We start from the raw sequence: 9,816 nt of genomic DNA on the forward strand, positions 1-9,816 counted from the left end.
TTCACTGACCTACGAATAACTTTGGGTGCCTTTATCAAAAAGTGATTTTGATTTGTCCAATCTATAAATTAATTAATCCAACTTTAATATCACCAATCACTTAATGAATGAACTAACTTTTACGTTATCAACCATTTAATGCTATTTGCATAATGTTTGTACTTGATTCGAGCTAAAGTAAATATGTTAATTTTTCTGTGAGATATTTTTATTGGTTAAACCAGCAGGCAAGAAAGTCTTAAATTCCAATCGTTTCAAAATTTAGCTTCACGATATAACGTTCATGAAATGTGAAATTGACAGTAATATATAGGTATAATATTTAAAAAAAACTCATGAGTAATTCAAAAAAATTTAAATAAGTTATTATTTTGTTGTATTTAATTAATTTTTTATATTTTTATTTTGAATTAAATAAATTTTTATAACTAATAATTAATTAATTGTTATTAATGTAACTTGTTATTCTATGTCAAGTGATATATTGATTTTTCATAATTAATGATAGCGTGATATGATGACATGATCTTAAGGAAGAAGAAGAAGGTTAGTAAGGGCTCTGCCTCCCTAAAATTTCAAAAAATATATATATATATATATATATATTTGTTTTATTTTAAAATTTTATCATTACTTTTAAAAAATTTATAATTTCTTTCCCTCAAATATTAAATTTTTTATTTTTATCTCATCAAATTTATATTTTGACTCTGTCACTCATATTTTTTATTTTTCACATCAATATCGTATAAACATAAAATGATAGGCGAAATTTGACTAATATCCTTTGCTTTGGTTCTATTCTTGCTGATGCACTGAGTAAGGGAAAAATTCATTCACATGATTTAATGAATTCTCATTGATACTTTAAAAAAAAAAGTAATTAATTAATTTTTAGTTATAGAGGTATATTTAATTAAAAATATAAAATATAAAAATTTAATTAAAGGTAATAAAATATAAAAAAATGTATTTTAATTTTTTAAATATTATGTTTAATATATATATATAATTATTTACACAATTGATACCGGATAATTAGGGAAAAAGAGTGAGAGAAGAAAGGAAAACCTAAAAGAAAAACAAAAATTCTCGGTACCACAGAAAAGTACGGAAATATATATATAAATCTTTCACGTTCTCAAAAAGAAAAGCGAAGTGGGAGGGGAAGAAAAAGTAGAAGCAAAGAAAAGAATAAGAACTGGAGGAAGCGTGGTAGCACTCTCTATGAAAGAGATTGGGTCTAACACTGACAAAAAAATTGCTAAAGCCAACCCAACCATAGGATAGATATAATAGATTGATAGATAGATTCGTAGATTTAAGAGATATCATCATGCTTGACATCACCGGCATTATAAACCCAATTTTTTAAAATCAGAAAAAAATTATTAAATTAGATAATATAAAAATAAGTAGTTTTTTAAAAATAAAATTTAATATATATAATAAAGAGAAAGCTGAGAAGGAAGTGTGTCAGAAAGAAACAGACATCGTCTTTGAGAGCGGGACCGACGCAGGTTAGGGTAAAAATGGGGATAGCCACGTCAGAAGGCACCTAGACAAAGTTTTCCAACAATAGAACCGAAATGTTTAAAAAAGAAAAAAGAAAAGAAAATGTTGTTGTCTAATGCCCCTCTCTCATCATTCATGGTATCCATCTATCTACCTATCCCTTCCATTCCATTCCATTCCATCCCATCCCATCCCAATTCCCATCTAATCCTTGCTCTTGTTTGTGAGTGGGTGAATGAATGGCATTCCAGAAGCAAAACCTTCCAATAATGGAAGTGGGACGAGGCTTTGGTTTGAAGAGGCTGCTTTCCCCAAGTGGAAACAGTACCATCCAAAGTGGGCCTTGTCTAATTTTTTTTTCTTCCTATTTTCTTCTCTCCATAGAATTATGTAGGTTAGAGGCCCACCTTTCACACACACTCTCTCTCTCTCTCTCTGCATGTCGAGGTGTCTACCAATAGGCCCACTAGCCTTGTTATCGCTAACCCTTTTGCCTCACTTCTAAACCTAACTCTTGTTTCGCCTTTTCTTTTGGGGGTACTTTGTTTTGTGCTTATGTGCCATTGGATTTTTGGGTGTTTTCTTGTTTCTTCTCCTTTCCCATTCTAGTTGGTGCAAATTCAAGCCACAACTTTTGTTTTCTGCAAAATTGGACGGTGGATTATATAAGTGGTATGCGTTGGGCTTATGGACATGTGTAATCAATTGTAATGAAAATGATCAGTTGACCATCAATGTGCGTCGATATATAAGCCAGGTATTTTATTCTTCTTTTTCATCTTAATTTCTTCACAAAGAGGAAGAAATACTGAAAACGATACTCACCCAACAACACACAAAGGCAATGAAATTGAGCTGGAGTTTCACATGTCAATTAAGGTTTTTCTAAAAATGATAGCTTTGGTAACAACCACCAACTCAAATAAATAGGTTTTTGTGTTTGTGTGCGTGTGTGTCTTTTTTTATTTTAATAGTACTAAAAACACTAAGATAATAGATATGGGGATCAGCTTGGAAGCCTAATACTTTTCTTGTGTATATTTATATGCGAAGGACTTCGTTAAATGCTATAAGAGGAAAGGCTAAAACTCAACTTGTAAATGAATTTGGATTGTTCATGTGGGAAATGGAATAGATAGTTTCTAAACTTGACTTTTAAGCCACTCTTTACAGTTTATCTGGACAATTGATCTCTCCATTCATAATTAGGTAAAGGCAATGTTAGTAGACAACAAAAAGGGAGAAAAAAAAAATACAATTGTTTTAAACGTCTTTGGGCATCAACCTAGATTTAGTTGTGTTGTCAAGCACTTTGTCTTCAAATGGACGACCTAAAGTCCCCAATGAAAATTACATTTGAGCAGGGATTAGAATAGAGATTACCACAATCACGTGATGTGGTAGTTGTAAATGATCATTCTCTTAAAAAGTAATAATCATAATTAGATTGATGATCATTAATGATCTCGTCAAGTCTCTAAATTAAGTTTCTTCCATTAACGGAATATTTCATAACTAAGTTAACTTAATTAGGTCTAATGTTCTGTAATAAAGTCAGTTTAACTATGTAAAGGAGAGAGCACTTGCTACACCAAACCCTGTAACAGTACAAAGGACCGGTTTAATTATGCAAGTGGTTCTATTTAGGTTTTTAACTTAAAGCTACTTGAATAAAGAATTGAATCAAATTAACCCTTTACAAATAGAATAGTTAATAAGGACTAATTGTGATTAAGAGGTATACCGAACGATAATTATTTTTAATTTTATTTAATAAGATTTCATTTTTTGTTGTATTTTGTCTGTAGTTGATTTATTATTTTGATTAAAGTTATATTTAAAAAATAATAAAAACAACAATCATAGTACAGAATAAATGAAATCCACTTACATTTCTAAATATAGAAAATATAAGCATGTGGGCAAAAGGGGCCAAAATAAAGTTAATGATGAACAGGCTTCCACGTCGCACAACATTTCACCTTTGAAAAAAGTTAACACATGAAAAACAGCAAAAATTAGAACACCTTGCACCCAAACTGCAGCAACAGATGTTTCCCCTGTGATTCACATCAGCAAAATAAAAATCAATATTTAATTAAGCAAAGTTTATGTGATAGGCTCTTCATGTCTACTTGCTATAAATGGGAAACAATCGAATCCCAATATCATATGACTAATAATATATTTTATTTTATTATTTTGTTGGAATTATAAGTGTTTAAAAGACTGTGCGGGTTCCCGAGGAATCCAATGAGATTTCAGAGAGATATATATAAATATATTTAGAGATGATTATTAGAAAAAATGGGTTTTCGTAGGATTTTATTAACTTTTCATTCAGGACAAGTTGTTTCAAGATCTGCCCAAGATCCCCATCAATCCATCAGTCAATTTCCAGAACAGAGGGGCTCTGGGTTCGATCATTGAGCCGGTCGATTACTTAGCTTAACATATATTAATTTTTTTAAATATTAATAATATGATATCAGATATCAAAAAATCTAAAAAGATAACATATCGTAAGAAATATGGCGGTTATTATTTAAAAAAATAAAATGTGTTGATTTGATTAGTTGATTGATGAGAATGAAAAATCCTGCTCAAAGTGCTTTATTTTATTTTATTGATAGTGGGGGCAAGCAACCTTTCGTTTTCATCATAACAAGATTGAACAACTTTCCTTTTTGCGATTGAAGTGATATGTTGTTTGAGACATGGCAACTGAAAGCTAATAGTGTTCTCCATTCATCACAAGTCTAAAGGATTTCATTTCAATCTTTTCAATTAGGTATCGAATCATTCCATTGTTCAACCATGGTGATCCTTTTAAACCCCTTCTCAGATTTTTTTATACATAAAACTTATTTCTTGCATCAGAATCAATGGACTCTATACGAAACACTTCCTTGGTCTGGATATAAGAAAAGTTATCCAAATATTACAAGACATGGAATGGAATCTACACAACTTTGATTGCATGCCTTCCAGATTGTGCAGATTCCCAGGATCATATTTCCCTGTGGCATAGCTGGAACATGTATTTGTTGAGATATTTATGTATTCATATAACAGCGATGAAACATCGGACGGTGTCCGTAGTATCTTCTCCCAACCTTTCTGGGCAAATCTACACTGTTGACTCTGAGCGAGCCCCCCCCACGAAGATAAGGTTTCTGAGTATATCACTTAATCAAGAGAAGAATACACAACGTGACGCATGTGAGTATATCTAATTATTATACTTTTTTTGTCTGTATTAAAATTGTTGGTCCAACTATATCTATAATTTTACTCTTAAAAACAAAGGATGTGAGTTAATGTATACAAGTACGAGTCAGAGATTAACATATACAGAGAAGAGGGAATTTAATTTTTGGTTTTTTTTTTGTCTAGTATTAAAGATTTTAATAAGGTAACCTAATTCACTGTTGGATTAAACGTACAGGTCGACTGGTGGGGTAGAAAGATATGATGTTTTGAGCCCCACATTGTCCCATGAACATATGTTGTTTCACACCAATAATTAAATATACTACTACTATTATGCTGCTATAATTTTTTGGCAATTGGAAGGAGGATTCCTGGTCTGCTGGCAAAAAGATTTTTTTTTTCTTTTTGTTTGAAAAGATGATGGGGTGGTGCACAGTACTAGATCATTTTAGGATTATTTGTTTGATTTTTAGTGATAATATTTTGTTAATATCAAGTAAAATAATTAACGACTGAATTGATATTATTAATTTTAAAAAATACATAAATTTAATATTTATAAATTATTATATAAACATTAAATTCATTATTTTAACAAAATATAAAAATTAATCGTATAATTTGATCTTTACCTTCAACAGAAAGAATATTGTTTTGTATCAGAGACAAGAGTGTGGTTTTGTCTTGTCGGTTGTAAAAGTTTGAGTAAAGGGTGGAGAGAAAGAAGAGAACTTGTGACACATGTTGGACAGGGAACTAGGAGTATAAGCGTCCCCCCTCCTGCCCCCCTCTTCTCCCTCTTTCTTTTTGTTCTTTCTCGCTCCCTCTCTTTCTCTAATTTAATTATTAACAAAGCCTTGGCAAATAATAAATTAAAACAAGTATCAAAGAGTTAAATCTAAGTAGTATTCACCAAACTTTTATTTACAAAAAATATGAACTTTAAGAACAAGAATAAGAAATAATAAAAGATTAATTACTTGTCATTGTAGGAAAATTTTCTGTTATAAAATTGATGTTAGGAGTTTATACAAACTCTGTGGAGGAGAGAAACTGAAACTTGGGGAATGGATACTCATTAAATAAATCACAAGCATGATACTGATGGTGAAAAGTTAGTTGATAAATACATAAAGAGATAAAGCTCTTTATTGGCATAGTTTTTATCCCTTGTGGTAGAGAATTAATGTCTTCCAGTGAATAACTTTTGTCCAACCTGATTATTTTTGGCTGAGAACTTGAGCTAAAAAGTCGTAAAGCCTGCACCAACTTGGAGAGGAATATAGTCTATAGTATTTCAACGCAACAAAAAACACAAGAGTACGTTTTACAACTACGATATTCGTACATCCCAGCAGTCTAACTTGTAGGTTTTAATTTGCTAGCATTGCAGGAACAAAAGTTCAATTTAACACGTTGTTTGAACCTTAACAAACTGTATGACACTTCAAATCCTTTGCATTCTGTCCAAAAAATATGTGGTCCTACAACTCCTAAATTCACCCCTAGGTGGCCCCCAAAACCCCCTAAATTCATCACTACGATGGTCCCAAAAACCCCTTAAATTCATCACCATATGGTCCCAAAATCCTAGAAAAATGACGATCCAGTTCTCCGATTTTCTAACCTTACTACTATAACTCTCGATATTTTCCGGGAAAAATAAAATAAAAAAAAATAACGTTTGAAATCAATTAATGGGTTCAGATTGTCCTAGAAAAAAAGAAGGTAATTATTTGGTTGCATTAAGTCACTAACCCTCTCTCCTCTCAATTTGGTAAAACTAGAAAAATAAATCAGAGGTTGCTTGTTATATTATTTATGGGATTATTGTCTTATACCTCATTAGTGAAGTTTTTAAACTCCAAACTAGGTTAAAGAAGTGTCATGTATCTCATTAAAATGTATTTAAAATTAATTAATAAATTAATACGATAAAAAAAAAGATATCTGACAATGACAATATTCTTCCAGCTTGTGGAATAAAAAACTCTACCGATAATATATAGAAAAATAGTCCATTATTTAGATGTCATATGTTGCAAACAACAACTTACTATTGTGTTGTCAACACGGCAAAAAAGTGATGAGAGGCAAGGAAAATAGGGGGGACCAGATGGGCAAGGCAAAGGCATCAAACCCTACCCAAATGCCTTTTGTGGTGGAAAACGCAGCAGAAATGGAGGTAGCAACAAGTTCATGCACATGGACATGCATAGCATATTTCAGTTAAAGGCCTAGATGCTGCTCTTTTTTGTGTTTTTGTATATTATAACTTACACTTGCTATCTTTCATGATTGGACCTCCCCTTACTCCTACTTGATCCATACGAGGAAATCTCTTGTATTCTTAAAGCAAAGATCAGCCACAAAGATGAGCAGAATATATATATATATATATATGGGGTCCGTTCTTCGTCCTGGCTTAGCAGCAATTATTTTTCCCGTCTGTACTTGTCATTTGCAACCACCGTTTGATACCCAAACCGTTCCTTTTATGGGAAACAATGTCAAAGTTTCAAATATCTTTACTTAGATTGAGAAGCTGAATGAATTTAGATAGTAATTAGTTCCACTTTCCAAATTGCATAATTAGGGATTGAGATTAAATTCTATAGCTATACTTCAATTTTATTGCATTTTTAACATTGCACTTTCTGTTTCGTTGATTTTTAGATAAAATAAATAAAATTAAATATTTCATGAAATATTCCGTTAATGCAAGTAGAAAAATTTCATTAATTTTTTTATTTTTATTTAAAAAATAAAAAAAAAGTAATAAATTTGATTGTGATATCAAATAATTACGAATTCTAGTCAACATCTTGAAAAAAAAAAAGAAATAAATTTTCTTTTAATCAAAGACATGTGAGATCACCCGTCTGACATTATATATGATACTACTATTTAAAGGTACACACACATTATTGTTTAACGTGGGTTCAATCGGTTCACATTGATCTCTTGTTCAAATGATAAAAGTATATAATCAGAAAGGTGGTGGGTGCTCAAATTATTGGGCTCGTTTTGGAAACTTTCCTAAAATGGCAATTCGTGATAGTACCTAAATAATAATATTAAAAAAAAAAACCTTAGTAGGGCAAGTGTCTGGATCACGGTCCGTCACTTTGTCGAGAAGAAGAAAAAGAGAGTGTATGTGAGCCATACACTGCATCCAGACGAACACCATTCAACACGACGGATGTGGACCTTTCAGTTGATATCCCCTCTCCACGGAAACGAAAAGGTCGAAAATTTGGCTATACAAACCTCATTTTCTTAAGTTTTGGCCTTTACATTACATTTACAGATTTTTTTTCCCTCTTTTTACAAGTTATTCATGAATGAATATTGGTTAATCTTTTTAAAAAATCTCTAATTTATTTTTAAAAATTTAAATATATTTTTATTTTTTATTACATTTAATCAAATCTTTAACGTGACATGCTGACATGTTATAGTGAGACATTTTCATTATCTACTTCAACGTTACGTCAATAACACTCGACATAAAAATAATAAATGATATTTTAATTAATAGCAAATAATCAACTGTTAATGATAAAAATTTATCTGCTTTAAAAAAATATATAAAAATATTATTAAATAATAAAAAAATTTAAAATTTTTAAAAATAATTTTAAAAAATTCAATTGAATGACGTCGAAAAAGCATTTGTTTACAAATTGCAAACTCCTAACATTACTGAAAAATTAAGATAACAAATAATAAATGATTCGATATACACAACGAAATTGAATACTATGTTCATGAAAAATACATTTATTTAACACCTAGTGTGTGTATATATAGAGCTTTTACTAATAAACACATATATATTAATTATTATTAAATTTTGTTATCACATTTATTTGCTGGTAAGGGTAATTAAGTAGTACTACTAATTAGATTTGACAATTTAGGCATTTGTGTCTTAATCATATTGTGTAAACATAAGCTATTAATAATTATATGAATAAATATGAATATGACATGATTAATTAATCGTGTCAAAATTTTAAACATATATATAGATATATTTAATAAATGTGTAACATGACATGACACGACATGTTTATTTAATATATCGGATATATGACACGAAACAATTAATACGATTAAAATTTATATTATTTATTATTAATGTATACGATTGATACGATTAATACATAATTTATATGATTAACATAATTTTTTTTTTAAAACATAATATAGTTGACACCAAAGATCAGATCTATGGTTTAGTAGTAAGGAGCACACTGAAATCGGATTTAAGAATTGTTTCCCATATGAAGAACACAAATATGATTGTCAGCAAAAGTTGGACAAATATGAAAGTCGGAGTCAACTAAAATTTCCCTTGGGAGAGACACGAAAATCACAAAAAAACATTGAAAGACTTCTAACTTTAAGCTCAACCACCTACATTAAATTCATTAGTTAGACTACAAAGCCAGGATCCAACCAAGCACAAAAAATATGCCATGTCTTGACGGCATCATGGATTTGGTAATGCTAGGTATGAATTCTGTTGCTTTCAGCATTTCTAATTGGATAGAAGTAAGGATGAGTCCTTGTCTATAATTAACACAATTAAAATGATTAAATTAAAATATGTATAAGTAAAATTTTGTTATTTAAATTTATAATAAAAAATTATAAATATCTTAATATATATCAAATATAATAAAATTCAATAGCAATAAATTTTAATTATCATAAAACTATTAGTATTTATATAAATTAATAAATGATCTTAATTGTGCATTAAATATATCTATAGGACACGCTAATAAGATTAAATAAATGACTAATAAACAGGTTACAAGTCATACGAATATATGATAACATGATTAATTGATTGTAAGTGGGTTCGATACGATCAATACATAAAATACAATTAATCTAAATTCAAACTCATTTAAATCCGTATCGTATTTATATTATAATTCTATATTACGTACAAAATTACCAGATCTACTACTATCAATCTATTAATAAATAGTGTTAAAAATTGCTAAATCAAACAAATATTCTATACATCTTAGGAATTTTTATTTGTGTAATTCCTTAAAAATTATATTGAAC

This window comes from Theobroma cacao, chromosome 1, assembly GCF_053813885.1.
Source record: "Theobroma cacao isolate CCN51 chromosome 1, ASM5381388v1, whole genome shotgun sequence".
Classification (NCBI taxonomy): domain Eukaryota; kingdom Viridiplantae; phylum Streptophyta; class Magnoliopsida; order Malvales; family Malvaceae; genus Theobroma; species Theobroma cacao.